Below are 16,459 nucleotides of genomic sequence, written 5' to 3' on the forward strand. Positions count from 1 at the left end.
ATTTTATATTTGTTGGTTAAAGACACTTCCTCATGGAACCATAGCGTCTCAAACCTTAACTTTTAGAAAGCTGTTGTTCTGTCTCATTACACCTAATTGTGGTGCTCAAGTTGCATCATGTAAAATGGTGTAACAAGATTGAAAAGCTCCATTATTATATGTAATCATCAGCTTACAAAGTTTGGAAGAAAGGAGACCTCTCAAATCACACTTGAATATATCACACTGGAGATGTATTTTATTTTCAGTGTGGTATTGGTAGCAAATTATCTGCTGTATCCTCATAATGCCAGATACCCTACCTCAACCCCCATCACCACCCAAGAATAAACTGTATTGCCATTTATTGGAAGAGTTCAGTGGAGTACGGTATGTAGACTATACAGAAACTGTTTCTAGACCATTTTAAGACTTACTGCGGAAATATATTTGATAAAGCTCTCAAGTGCTCAAGTTTCCTATACTCTGTTTAACAAGAGTTAGGAGCCAGAGTACAAAATCCTTTTATCAGAGGCAGCCTTATAAAAACAAGCCCTTGTGACAGTAGAAACATCACATCACTATATAAAATATTCAGATCACAAGCTAGCCTTTTCCCCTGGGTATTCTTAACTCTTGTACTGGAACCTTTTGGGTCATTGTAATCTGAATAAAAACATAATGTATCTCCCAGCAATTATTTTCTATTGACTCCAAGTCCTCTTACCTTTTTGTTAAGGTTCCATTGCATTTTACTTGCAAATGGGATTGTGAGCATTTCAAAATCCCCATGTGATACAGAAACTTGTAATGCCTAGATGTAGCAATCAAATCAAAGCCCCAAGGTCATTCATGCTGTAGGCAGACTTCACACTCTTATTACTTCAATATACAATGTTCCTTTTTAGGTGGCACAGCGGATATGAAATCTTATTTGTCAGTGGTGCCATCCTCCTCACCCCTGCTTGAATAGCAATGGTAGTGTCTGATCTTAAAAAAAAAAAAAAAAAAAAAAGAGGGAGATTATTGAAGGCACAGAGGGACAATAAGGTATTCAACTCCTGTTGACTTTCAGTGGAAGTTGGGGTGCACAACTCCCATTTTTGCCTTTGAAAAACTCCCCTTAAATGCTTGATCATACAAACCCTTACTACTGGGCAACATAGTGGTTATTTGCAGGGATGTGTGTGAAGTACTGTGCAGAACAGTGTTTGTAGCATCATGGTCTAACATTCCAGAATAACAATCTGTAGCTCTTACTATTTTCCCAGCCTATACAAGAAATGGCGCAACTAGTTCAAGGTTTTTATTTGCTTCAATGTGCACGTGTGGAGGGGGGGAGGGCGAGGAAGTGGAGATAAACTCTATTTCTCTGTACAAAGAATGTATTGAGGGAAAGTTAAATTGAAAAGATTAGAGTTGACATCCTGGCCCTGCTTAAGTCAGTGGCAAAACTCCCATTGATTTCACCCTAGCTTTTGCTGTTGTAAAAAGCCAATGAGGAAAGAAACGAGAGCCAAATATTACAGGGCAGTAATTCAGCTGCCATCCCATGGGATGCTAATATTTTTGGCTAATAGAACTAAAAAGGGCTGATTCTCCTCTTTCTTTCTTACAGTGATTTAGATCAAAAATAACTCCATAGAAGCCAATAGTTACACAGAGTAGAGGATTGAGGTTAAAATTCTCCTATTCAGTCCCCACTGCAGATCTCTGTTACCCGTTGCATTTGGTCCATCAATAGAAATTCTGCAAATGAAATGAGCACGGTCTCCATGCCGTAGAGATCCAGGGAGGAGAAACTGGCCTTAACATGCTACCCCTCTCTTACTCAATCACTTTTAAATCAGTTAATTGATTAAGAAAGAACACTTGGTTCAGCTCACATAATATACTGGGAGCCCTGTTAGCATCTCTTAAACACAAACTGTTTTGTTCATCAAGGCTGCGTAGATCACTATTTTCAGCTAGGTGATAAGACTCTCTACTGGCAATTACAATAACAGCTACAGTGCTTGCAAGAAGAGATGTTGATGGGAGAGTGGCAAATGGCATCAATGGCAGCCAAACGGCCCTGTGTCTTTAAAAACTTGCTAGGTGTCGTTTCTGCGAGATAAGATGGCTCTGTTGAACTGAACTGATTGCAGTGGAATGGGAGGGATCAAGGAGTATATTATACACTTCTAATTAAAGAATGACTGTGTTGCAATTTTGGAAATTTCCTAAAAATATACTGGACAAAGCCAAGTATTTCAAACACTAATATTACACCATGAGGGAAAGTACATATAACTTCCAAATTGCAGTTCATAATTATACTCTCTACTCGTGTGAGTAAACATTTAATTGTATGCTTTATTTTCTGACGTTACTGAAAAGACATTGGAAGACACAAATCGCTAAGCCCTTTTACGATTAGGGATTTGTCAGCATACGAAGTTGCAGGGAGTGTTCAAATAGGAGATCAAGTACTCTAATCCAGGTCACCGTGCAGCTTGCTACTCTACTGGTTTTGGTGTCATGTAGATTTCGGATCAGGGTTTGAACTTGCATCTCCCTTCCGCCCCCAAAAAGAAGCAGCTGCACATAGTATAAAAAGTGATTAAAAAAAGGCCTCTCAGAATACAAAGGGTCTGATACTGATCTTGCAACAGTGTAAATCAGGTAAAACTCCATTGAAATCATTCATCCCCATTGGCCTGATTCTCCACTGCCGTACATCTTGTAGACTCATTAACACCTGAGCAGAGTGAGAATAAAATCCTGCCTGATCAGAATGGTAGCATTTCACATCCACTTTACACTCATTCTGCAAATTCATTCATGCAAATGACTACATAGGCATTGGCGAATCACCGGACTTTGGACAGGTCTACACTACAGCCCAGATTGACGCTCTGAGATCGATGCACTAGCGGTCGATTTTGCGGGTCAGGTAAAGACCCGCCAAATCGATTGCAGATCATTCTCCAGTTGACCCCTGTACACTACCCCCAACAAGAAGAGTAAGGTAAGAAAATCTCCCGTCGATCCCCTGTGGTGTAGACCCTGCTGTGGTAACTCGACCTAAGGTACTTCGATAGCTGGAGTTGCGTAGCGTAGGTCGATTTACTGTGGTAGTGTAGACATAGTCTTAAATTTAAGATTATTTTTTTAGTTCCCTATGCTTCCAGTACAAGATTTATTTTTATATATCCTTATTTATTACAACCAGAGAGTGGGAAAAAAAAACCCAATGGATTCCACAAAACTGTAGCTGTCAAAGTACTTTAAAACAGTCTATTTTTTTAACAAACGTTGGGGGGATAGAATAGCAGATGGGAACAGAAATGAATTAGATCAGTGTAACAATAAAGCTTTCATGTCTCTACACGAACTTTGCTGTTACAAGCAAAAAGTGCATTTTTTTCCCAAGACATCTTTGGCAAAGACAAGCACAGTGCAACTGACCGACTTTTACAGATAACATTTTATGTTCAACACTGTAACTTATTTTCCGCATAGTTTGTCAACTTTTTGTACAAAATGCATTGAACAGATGTGACACAGTTCATTTCCAACAACTTTTTCTCCGTGGAATGAGGTATATTTACATGGGTTTGAGGAATATGCGATTTATTTTATTTTTATTTTTCTAATTTGCAGTTGATCTTTTGAATTTTCACCTTTGAAATTTCAGCTTTTGTGTCTGAGTAAAGGAAGTGGAGATTTCCCTTCTTTGGCTCCCTCTGTCCTTCCGTCCACTATCTCTTTTGATTAGAATTCGTCTAAATTGTAACACCAAAATGTAGAATCCCCCAAACTATAGGGAGATTCAAGTTCCAGAACCCAAATTTGACAGCTTGAGTCTATATCATACCAAATCTAAACAGCCACAAATTTGAGTAAGTTTGATTTTGTATATATGTCTAAAAACCATGACCCAGAATTTCTCTGCTTTTGATGTGTGTATTTTTTATTCTTCTTATAAAAGAAAATAAATACTTTAACCTGTCTCTTTTCTTAGTGTTCCCAAGGATAATATACAAAATAACAATTCCATTAAGGAGTCTGCAGTAATAATAGTACTTAACACACTTTTATGTAGCCCTTTTCATGCATAGACCTCGAAGTATCTTCTAAAGATCAATAATTGTCCCCAATTTAGAGATGGGAAAAAGTAAAGCACAGGGGGTGAAATTACTTCTGCAAGGTCACAGAGAGCTAAGATAATACTTAGTCCAATGCCCCTGTCCTCTGATTCACAATATTTTTTAATACCCATCATACCATTTGCCGATATAAATATACACTAGGAAAGTGTAACTCTGTGAATTTGAGCAAATATTTATCTGGCGCAACAATTTCTGTAGTTCAGGCTGTGTATTCCTTAGGATGAGTAACAAGGCATTACCTTTAATTAAATGGTTTGTACAGTATTGAGAGAGCCTACTGAAGTCAAATACCATTCAAGTGAAGAATATACACAACAGAGTTTGATAGTGTAAATCAGAGATAGTGGGCTGGAGAAGAGAATTTTCTCCAAAGTTTGAACTTTTTATAACTCACCATATGTTAAGCTTCAGTAAATTTTAAAATGTTCAAACTTGTTTAAGTTTCTCCACGGGGCTGAAATCTGACGCAAAGTATAGCCGATATTCCATATTGCTGAACAGGAATACTGATAAGAGCAGGAGACTTGTTTTAACATGCATAATTTATAGCACCAAGTGTCAAACTTAATATTTTTTCCCCAGATTTTCGGAGATAAATTGGTGTCTCATTTTCAAAAGCTGTCCAGATGTTGTTAAACCACCACTAGTGGCTTTTCAGCTTTCCTACCAAAAACAAATAATGAAACATGGTGAAACGGTCATTTTGTCTCATTCATTGAATTTTACACTGTTAATTTAAGTATATAATATCCATTGAAGTCAGTGGGAATCTTTCCATATACATTTACTGTACTTTTCAGCTATTTCTTTTAAAGCTGCACATTACTAAAGGTTTGAAAAACCTCTTGATAGCATGTCAAACCCATGCAGGCATGTATTTACTTGTTCTCTTTTCAAAATCTGCAACTATCAAAATATAAATTCAGATTTTTGCTGGAAGCCCTAATAACTGTGTACTGTTAATGGCAACACTTGTTCTCATTAAAGTGCATTTGCTAGATAAAATCTTTCAAAAGAAACAGATTTTATTTGTTCTCTTTGGTTATTAAAAATATTGTTGGGTTAACCTGATCTTTATAATGTCAAGCAGCAAACACTGTGTAGTTTACACATTCCCCCCCTCCGCCCCCCCCACAGGGCTCATTTGAGTCCAGACTAGTTCAGAAAGTCCTAATCCGTTCCTGAGAGACAATATGGCTCCAAGGGACTCTAAAGTGAAATGGATCCTTTCATCTCCAGATCTCTGGTTTGAATCTATATGCTGTTTAAATTAATAACATTAGTAACTATATAATGGCTGTTTGGTGATCTTCATGAAATGAGCTAATTGTATTGTTGCCATTGCTGGCAGTGTCTGCGGAGAGGTGAAGGACTGTATCCAACACCCACCGAAATCAGTGGGAGTATTTACATTGACTTCTGTGAACAATAGGTTAGGCATGGAGATGAACAATCATGGAGGTGGTCTGTCTAATTCCAAGACACTGTCAGAGCTTGTACTGTTGCAGTGTTTTCCATATATATGGCAAATTTCAATCTTCAGTGTTGGCCATCTGGTAGCTTTGATCACTAAAAATTAACTTTTTTTTTTTTTTTTTTTTTTTAAATTAGAAAGGAGAAAGTATTGCATTTGTAAGAGTGTGCTAATATAGACTGGTACTCGGAATCAATTACAGACTGTATCTTTCACCCTTTCTGGGTCTGCGTGTGAGTGTTTAAGTAGAATTTACACTTTGAGGGATTTGCGAAACTTTTAGAAAAGCATGTGAGATCACAATAGCTCACTGTTTCAATATTAATTTCACAGATGTAAAAGATTTGTTCAGTGGTAGGTGCTGGATAATAGAAATCAGCGTAGGAGAGAAAACCATGCAGTGTGTCTTCATGGCAAAGAGCAAACAGAAATATACAGCTGCAGTGTATTAATAAAATTCCATAGATTACAATGTATGTATGGTACAATCTCATGTTTCAAAAATTTCATTTAGCAAATTTTAAACTATTATGAATCTGTCCTAAGCAATCCATAGCTGATGTTACTCGAAAATAATATTCTTAGGTACATGTCTTCAGTTTCTTTCTATTAAGCTGTAATATCTTACTGATGCTGACTGGGTGCCAGAACAAACAGTATAAAGGATGAACTTTCTTAGCACACAGGGCATAAGCTTGCATCTGTTACTATCCAGTTATTTTCCCAAATAACAAGGTGTTGATCTTAAAACATCAAACCCCAATCATACACCTCTCCCGTAAATACAGACTTGTTGACATATGACAGTTGTACTTGACCTCCCAATCACTTGAAAATCACTAGAAAAGAGACTTTACACAACACTGGCCTTGCAGGAGCGCACAAAATGCTTGTTGCCAATAACAGCTCTATCTCTGTCAGTGCTGCAAGGGTGAGTGGGGCACATAGACAGACAAGGTTGGACCAGGATCATAGCGGAGGCTAACTGTACAGTTTCCTCTGAGGTGCCAGTTAAATAAGAGGGGAGGGATGAGGGAGCTCTCTCTAGGTGCATTAGTACCGGGTACCCCTGACACTACAATGCTTAGCTGATTTTCTGTGCAGCAGGTTTTTTGTTTCCTTTCCACTATAATGCTATTATTTATTAGACCAGCATGCTGATAGGTGCATAAAGTATTGCCTCGAAGTTTTTTGACTTAAGAAAGTGTGCGCTGAGTGCAGTGGTAGCTTGCGACTCTTTTGACAGGTGAGGCATAAATCACAAAATAGTTATTTCCACTCCCACCCAATATATAATTTAATAGTTATTAAAAGCTCACCTTGTTTAGAGTGAAGCAGCAGCAGGCGGACCTGGGAACTGGAGCCACCACTGCTGCTGGTGCAGGGGATTGTCGGGTGAGGGAGGGAGGGTGGCGCATGAGATGGGCCAGGGGATCAGTGGCGGCACCTTGCGCACACACACACATGGGGCCAGCCCCATGGGGGAGAAGGCTGGGGAGGTGCAGGTCCCGCCCCCTGCAAGCCCCCTGCAGTCCAGGCTTAACTGATACAATCCTGCCATGGCCTTATCAAGCTGTGGTTACCACAGCAACATGGCTTCTCCTGGGTATGGTAAATTGCCAGGTCACAAGGCAGCTTCTTGAGGCTCTATGAGCTATATCAAGATTTGGGCCTCGCACAGCACTATGTTCTTTGAACTTCCTGGTATTGCATTTCACTCCTGGGGAGAGTGAGTTGTGACATTTCAATAGGCAGGTCATTCGTCTGGTTTTAAACCAGCCGGATCTACTTTTCAAATTTTGCTCCCCACCCTCCAGTACGAAGATAAAACTTAATGTTGTTTTGTCCGGTATTGGATAGGAGAAGCCATTTGAGAGAGTGCACCACTCTGCCCCAGCCGGCCTGAACTTACATGCAACACTGATGTGGCAAAGCCATGCAGGTGGGGGCGGGCCACGCCATTTCTGGAAGTACTGTAATGTCCAGTATTCTGGGAATGCATGAGTGGCCATCCTACATTTTAAATAAAATCACAATTTGTCCATAAACCCGCATGTATCAATAAAAAAGAATTTGCATAATGTATTTTGTAGCTTTTGGGAATTCTTGCCTAGCTTTTGGGAATTCTCACTTGCCTAGTCAGACGAGCTGCCCCTGGCTGACCCTTCTAAGTCTGAGTCCATAGTGGAAGTGGCTTGTTTGAATTCACTGTCAACAAAATTTGCAGTAGATTAGGGTTGTCTCCTCCCTATAGTTACACAGAAAAGGAAATTGTGGGCTGTAGAGTAAAGCTCAGTTGGTTACAATTGACTCTCAGACTGCATTTTGGGCTGCTTTGATTATTCAAATAGCATTGCCATTAAACTTTTAGCAACAGATTAAACACAGCCATGGGGATATGGCAGTTCTGAAAGCTGCTCCTTTATTGTTGACATTGGGCTTGAGCCTAATTCATGCTGTTGATTATAATGACTCAGAGAAGGTCAATATTCTAGTCAATATTACAGATAAATAGCCTGCAAAATTAATTTAATAAATATGAAAGTTCCCCTTTATGTTATAGGAGCACAAACTCAAATGCAGTAGGTTTCCAAAATTGCAAAAATTCATGGGTTTTTAGGGCCAAAAGGGACTATTATAATTATCTGGTCTGCGCTCCTGCATAGCATAATCCATATAAACTCACCCAGTAATTTCTGCATTAAGCCCATAACTTCTGTTTGAATTCTGGCATATCTTTTAGAAAGACATCCAGTCTTGATTAAGAATCTGCCACCCTAGGTAAATTGTTCCAATGGTTCGCTATCTTAATTGTTAAAAATATGCACCTTATTTCTAGTTTGTATTGGTCTAGTTTCAGCTTCCAACCGCTGGAGTTCATATGATTTTTGGTACTAGATTAAAGAGCTGTCTACTATCAGAAATCTCTTCCCCATATAGGTATTTTTGTCAATGATCAAGTTACATTCTAAGCGTCCCTTGGATAAACGAAATAGACTGTGCTTCTTTACTTTCTCACCATAAGGCATATTTTCAAAACTTTCAATCATTCTTTTAGAACTTTTCTGAACCCTTTCCAGATGTTCAACATCCTTTTAAAAGTGTGGACACAAGAACTGGATACAGTACTTCTGTAATGGTCTCACTAATGCTGTATACAGAGGTAATACAACCTCCCTAAATCCTACTTGATAGTCCTCTGCTTATACATCCAAGGTTCTTATTCATCCTCTTAGCTATAGGATTGCACTGGGAGTTCATATTTAGTTAATTATCTCTGCAATATACACAATAGTTGGTTATCTACTATGATCTCTCTGTAAGTCCTTAACAGTATCCCCGCTTTCCAGGATCTTGAAAGTGTGACCTATATTCCTTGTTCCTAGAGGTATGACCTTGCATTTGGCTATTTTTAAACAAATGAACTCACCTCACCAAGTTATTCAGATTGGTCTGTATAATGATCTGTCCCCATCATTACTTACCACTCGATCAATTTTTGTGTCATCTTCATATTTTACCAGCGATTATGTTTTCTTCCAGATCACTGATAGAGATATTGAATATCACTGGGTCAAGAGCAGATCCCTGTGAGACCCCACTAGAAACCGCACCCAAAGGATCAGGATTTCCCACTTATGATTGCTTTTGGGGATCTGTTAACTGTAGAAAACTCTTGGGTGTGGATTATTATCATTCTATTGAAATTCTGCTTGTATTTAAAAATAACAGCACAACTCTAATTTATATCATTCATAAAATGGGTATCCCACAACATTTACATGGCCAAATTCCAACTTTATGGACTTCAGTGGAGTTACTCCAAATTTACCCAAGTGTAAAAGAGCAGAATTCAAGCCCTGATCCAGTTTTCACTGAAGTCAATGGACAGGCTGCCACTGACTTCAGTGAACTTTAGATCAGGCTCTTAGTCCACAGAGTTAAGCAATAGCAGCACTATAGAAAATGAGGTATAAGCAAGTGAAAAAATCTTATTGCATGGTATTTGAAAAGAAATGGGGAGTCACTGAGGCAGAGGGGGTGAATCAGTAAGGCTGACTTCACTACTACAAGAACTGTTCTGTCTTGCTTTGGCAAGTCCTTCATTTAGGAGAGGGACATATTTTTAAATAAAATAAACCCTATTAACTCCCTCCTGGTTCTACACAACTGTATTCCAGAGATTTTGTTTGAAACCACAAAGGGAAACAAAATTAGCTATGTCTGAAAAAAACTACTTTCATCAAAACAAATATAAATTAAGCAGCAGCTGGGAAGGTTTTTCCTAAGGCATGTTCTTTGTCTCCACCATGGTGCATTTGGTTTTGGGGCTGGTTTCTTTTGCAATATGATTCCCCTCTAAATAGATTTTAAGAGCTAAGTCATTGTTTTTACTAGTGTGTCTGGGAGTCTGAATCAATGTGTGTAGTTCTAGTGTTCCAAACCACACCACTTGGATACAGACACAAAAATCATATTAGGATGTTTAGAGGGTTTTTTTGGTTTTGGTGTGGTATTTTTTTGCATTGTTTTTGTTTTGTGTGTGTGTGTGTGTGGGGGGGGGGTTACCATGATGTTCTAAATTATAGAATTTGAATACATGCAAAGATAATTGTTAGAAGTGCTGCTCTGCCTGTGTTTTCAGTGCCAAAATGCTATTGTCTCTATAGTTCTAGTAAATGAATGCTGTTTCTTAGGTAGGGTTTGTATTTGCAACCACTTTTTTCAAAGGAGAACATCCCCCATTCTTTGATCATTATATGTATTTTGGGGGCTTTTTCCTACTTCTTTTTTCCTTTCTGAAACTTTTGAGAACAAATTGTAGCAGAGTTTTTGGTTTAGGGTTTGCGCGTGTTTTTTGTTTTGTTTTGTTTTTTGATATTGTGAGGGCTTTTATTTATTTTTTTCCTTGGAAGTCTTACACTGAGATACAGTATGTAATTTAAGTAAAAAAACACAGAAACATCCCCCCTTCCCTCCAGTGTACAAATAAAGCTAGATACTTAACAAAGTTTTACTTAAATGGCTAATTATATATAACAAAACGTCCGTGTTCCCAGACCCCTTTTACTGCAAGCCTCTGAAAGTCTATGCCCATCTTCTTTGTAGCATCATGGGTTGCTCTTTTTCTGGTCAGGTAGCATGTTATTCATGTTGACAAACCACATATCTGCCCCGGGACCTTCTTTGTAACATTAACGCTATTACTTTGATCGGTTTACTGAAAAGAGCTTGAAATTGTGCTTTCCCGGTTTCCACAAGAAAGTACTGCCAATGCTGGAGGGATCATATCTTACATGGATCTGTCCCATATTATGTAAGACCAGCGTTCAGGATGTTTTAGAAATAGCCCATATTAGAGCCTTATTGTCCATGGCTCACATGCAGGTGCACAGGGCTGGGACATGAGGATGCAAGGAATGTTCACTCAACCGTTGAGTGCCCAGGTGGGCTGTAGTCAGTTGCAGTCCATGTTTTTGCAGGAGCACCGGAACAGCTACATCCAATCACTCATGTGGGGCACACATGTCCTCAAGGTGGCTGGGGGTGGGGAAGGGGTGAGTGGGGCTGCAAGTGATGGAGCAGAGGCATGGCCAGGACTCCATCCTTCCTTCTGCATTGGTGCACACAGGGCAGTCCAGGAGGTTACACACTAATATGAGCTGGCTTTTCATGCGGTGCACACCAACGATCCCAGATTTCCTCTCCAAACTCTTCCTGAGGCAGTGCAATTTGACTCCTGCCCGACTTAGAGCAATCCTAAATAACCCAGCCTAGACCTTGGAATCAGTCGCTGAACTGGCCTGTCCAAGCAGTGTAGCAATGCAAATGTTACTACAGCACAAGTAAACACTGTGACATGATTTTGTCCCCAAGGACAAAAGATCCTCCACTTACAAAAACTGAAGTTTTGTTTCTTTAAAAGGCTCCAGAAAACACATGCCTTCCCTTTATCCGACTGGATGAATGATGTATGTTTCAGTGAAAATGGTCCTTTTTTAAAAAAAAAAAAGAAACCCTCAGATGTTAAAGGAGGGTTTTTGTTGTTGCTGTTGCTTTTACTCTATGATTTATTGTTAAATGGAAAATAGATGAAGCCTCGTTATGTGGGACATTTTTAAATTGAGGCTTGACCAAATAACAGTAAATGGATCAACTCATCTAAGAGATCTTTTCTGTCTCAAATTTCAATGCTTCTGTCGAGTCCACATGATGAACAGGATGAAGGGATAGTCTTGTGGGCCTTCTGTCTGAAATGGCATTTCACAAGCATGCAGTATATGGAAATATATTGTGACATGATAGCTTACTAACCAGATAAACAGCATGACTGGACACTATTCATTGGCCTTTGCTATTCTTTGTCCAGGTAATGTGATATATAACCTGCTCTTACAACCTCCTAAACAACAGTTGTGGGCCTTTGCCATGAAGGTAAAAAAAAAACAATTTAGGGGACCCTCCTTTTAAACCCATTTACTGCTTTTGTGGCTGTATCCTCCTCCCTGGATATTTTGCTTTACTACATCTCCATTGATCTGTTAAAATAAACAGCTTGTATCCTAGCTTCATTGCAGCGCCTTTAAAAAAAAAAAAAAAAAAAAAAAACATTGAAAGCTGTCACAGATACCTGTCTCCAACTGGGCTACTTCCTTGGGAACCTCCTCAGGCCCCACAATGCCTGCTGAAGTGGCTGCTTTCACATAACTTCCATAACTTTCACATAACAACCAATAGCAAACAATGCAAGCACTCATTTCTGTTAGGGAACTTCTGCATCATAAAAGTAAAGCACTGTGAGCAGAGGTCAGGTTGCAGGCTGAGAGCATCTGTGTGACCTTGTATAGCCCTAATCAGAAACAGAACTTCAAAAATGTTTTTGTTTTGTCCGCTTGCTCAGATGGAGAGAGAGAGAGTGTGTTTCCATTTGGCTCCCTGTTTTCAGTTGCTCATAACTTTAAGAAACTCTCTTTTGCTATTGAGATTCTCCAGGTTTGGTCTCAGACTAAAGATATTTTTCAGTTACAATTTAATCTGTTCAGCTGTTCTTGAGTTATACAAGGGTGAAGACTATTCTTTCCATGCAGTATTAAAGACATTGCTGTAACTTGATTTATGGACTTGATCAAAAGCCTATTGAAGTTATTCCATTGACCCAGTGGGCTTTGGGTCAGGCCCGGGGGTGAAATCGTAGCCCCATGGAAACCAGTGGGAATTTTGTCATTGTCTTTAATGGGGCCAGGTTCTTACCCTATGTGTATAACTCCAAACTGGATACATTTAAAATATGCAAAATATTTAATTCCTAATAAGGACCAGGCTTTGGACCAGTATATGTATAGATTTAAACAAAAAACTACATCCAGTATATATTTTTTTTAATTATGGGCATGATTTTGAAAGGAGTGTCTCAGTTTGGCTTCCCATTTAACACCCACAGTTTTAGAGCCACACATATTTGTGACCACAAATTATGTGATTTGCATGGCTAGCTACATGCATTGTGGGCCCTACATTCATTATTTACAAGTTGTATACCAACAGATCCTTGAAAAAATGAGTTAAACACTTGCCATTTCCGGACTCACCTTAACTTGTGTGCATTTTTGAGGAATAGGGTTACCAGGCATCCGGTTTTCAACCGAACGCCCGGTCAGCACCGGACCCTGGCGGCTCCGGTCAGTACTGCCGACCGAGCCGTTGAAAGTCTGGTCAGCGATGCTGCAGGGCTAAGGAAGGCTATTCCCTACCTGTCCTGTCACCGTGCTGCGCTATGGAAGTGGCCAGCAGGTCTGGCTCGTAGGCAGGGGGACGTGGGGGTGGGGGAGGAGGCTCCACGCACTGCTCTCTCCTACAGGCACCGCCCCCCCCAGTTCCCATTGGCCGCAGTTCCAGGCCAATGGAAGGGGCTCCGCATGCTGCCCTCGCGCCGAGCACTGGCTCTGCACTTCCATTGGCCTGGAACTGCGGCCAATGGGAACTGGGGGGGGGGGGCAGTGCCTGTAGGAGAGAGCAGTGAGTGGAGCCTCCTCCCCCACCCCACCCCCCGTCCCCTGCCTAGGAGCAGACCTGCTGGCCACTTCCGGGGCGCAGCACAGAGCCAGGACAGGCAGGGAGCCTGCCTTAGCCCCGCTGCATTGCTGACTGGGAGCTGCCCGAGGTAAGCCCACCCCCCATCCCCGAGCCCCAACCCCCTGCCCCAGACCTGAGTGTCCCCCAAACCCTGAGCTTCCTCCTGCACCCCAAACCCCTCATCCCCAGCCCCACTCCAGAGCCTGCACCCTAAGCCAGAGCCCTCACCCCCTGCAACCCAACCCCACCCCAGAGCTCACACCCCCAGCCCAGAGCCTGTACCCCCTCCTGCATCCCAACCCCCTGCCTCAACCCGCAGCCCCCTCCCGCACTCTGAAGCCCTGGGACCCCCCCCCAGCCTGGAGTCCCCTCCTTCACCCCAAAACCCTCATCTCCAGCCCCACCCCAGAGCCCACACCCCCTCCTGTACCTTATCTCCCTGCCCAAGCCAGGAGCCCACTCCCGCACCCTGAACCCCTCATTTCTGGCCCCACCCCAGAGCCCACACCCTCAGTTAGAGTCCTCATCCCCTCCTGCACCCCAGCCCCCTACCCCAGCCCAGTGAAAGTGAGTGAGGGTGTTGGACAGCGAACCACCGAGGGAAGGGGAATGTAGTGAGTGAGGGGAGGGGCTTCGGGGCAGGGGTGGGGCTAGGGTATTCGGTTTTGTGTGATTAGAAAGTTGGCAACCCTAGTGAGGAGTTGAGAAAGCAGAAAGTGTGTTTTTGTGCTTGTGTGTGACGGTGTGGAGAGAGAGACACACACACGCACATAAATACAGTCACAGTATTATATACATGTCTGAGAGTGTGCACACACTGAGCAGCATTTAATGAAAAACTATTTCTTTTCATTGAATTTTTTCCCCACCACCCCTCTTAAAGAAGTAGAATCAGTTACAGGCAACACAGATATTAGGACACAAAGTACTGTTATCTCTACTGTCCTTCACAGGCAGCTATGTCTGGAACAGTAGCCTTGGAAGATACTATTCTTCCATAGAATCCTGAAATCTATCAGAAGCAAAATTATCTCTCTCTCTCTCCCCCCCGCCCCCCCCCAACCACCACCACCACCACCACCACCACCACCCTTGCAGAGAGAGAGAGAGAGAGAGAGGACAATTTGTAAATAGATTGGCAGGGGTAGACGGCAGAATACAGAAATGTGCTTCCGTTGTCCTCCAAGTTTTGAGTTACTTTCAATAAAGGCTGAAAATGCTGTAGGGAAAATAAATGAATTTATGAGGACTAGTAATGTAGGATTATAGGTAACACATGAAGTGAGGAAATTGACCCAAGTGTCTCTGAAATCACCTTGTTAGATTATTTATTTTGTCATGTGTCAAAGCTGGGGGGAAAGCTGCGCATCATGAGCTGCAAAATGTAGACTCAAACAGATGATGGAGATTGATGGTAATTTGGTTTCATGGCATTCCCAAGGCTCATTTGAGGTCTTAGGAAAACATGCACAACAGGATTTGTACTGCAGTAATTGGAGACTTTCTGAAAAATTTAAAAAATGTTCCCATTTGTATTAGGACTGGGGACCAGTTTTTAACTCTGAGTTTTAATGCACATGGGGATATTACTCTTGAGTCAAATAGCAATTTACAGATGACAACCTCTTAATTGGGTGGCTGGATTCTGCCTTGCTGAAGCCCTCTGTATTTGGAGGCTTTAGAAAATGTCTTCATGAAATTATTTGGTCTCACTCCACTTCTTTGTGCATCACCACAGTTATCAGTAATTGGCCTCCTTGCTGACAGTCTTCCAGAGGATTGAGACTAAGCTCTTTTCTTAAGGTCAAGGTTGTGACACCTTGGTGGGACAAGGAAGAGAAACCTGCATTAATTTCTGTGGGTAAACAGAGGAATTTAGTCTCCAGGGCTGTCAGCCCCGTACCTGTCACAAGCACTAAAATTCAATTGATTTATATTTTAAATAAAATAGACACCTCTGGATGGTGTCTTGTGACTGTTTCATCTTTGCTTACTTGGGGTGATGTTAATTTCAGCCTATGCAGTGTTAATTGGGCTCACTGTCCTTGGGTCTCCTGCATAAGGGTTAAATGTTATTCTGCACCTGGCATTTTGAAAAGCTGTTTCCCTGATCATTTCAACCTTATCTGTACATGTCTAGGCTGCTGCATACGAGAGCAGGAGTTGTTCAGTGTTTACATTGGCCTCCACTTACTAAATTTTATTGACAATTCATATTTTTTGTATACTTTATTTAGAGTGTAATTATGTAATTGCCTAATAAGATACCCACAAAACCTTGGCACTTATAAAGTACAGAGTGTTCTGAGAAAAAACATCATAAAGGAATATCATACTTTAATTTTATGTGGCATTGTTCATCCTTGAGTAGGTCTCAAGGCACCTTACAAAGACTGATCAACAGCCTCATTATCGCTGTTTTACAGATGGGGTGACTGGGGCTCAGCAAAGTTAAGTGACTTGCCCAGAATCACACAGCTAGTCTGTGGCAGTGTTAGGAACAGAACCCAGACTTCCTGACTTGCAGCCCTCTTCTCAATCCTGCAGATCACAGCTGCACACTTTTGTGTATCTAACATATTCAGGCTGGCCGTATTTGTGTTGTATTCGCATTCAGAAAAAAAGAAAAGTCTGTTTCTTTTAAAGATTAGCCCAGGCCTCGAAGTTCAGATCTGGATCTCAGCTTTCTTAATGTTTGGAGGAACACTGTGACTCAGGGGTTTGATATGGAAATATCTCTTTTTTTTTTTTTTTTTTTTTTTGAGCCCTTTATAAATAC

This window comes from Emys orbicularis, chromosome 2 (assembly GCF_028017835.1).
Source record: "Emys orbicularis isolate rEmyOrb1 chromosome 2, rEmyOrb1.hap1, whole genome shotgun sequence".
Taxonomy (NCBI): domain Eukaryota; kingdom Metazoa; phylum Chordata; order Testudines; family Emydidae; genus Emys; species Emys orbicularis.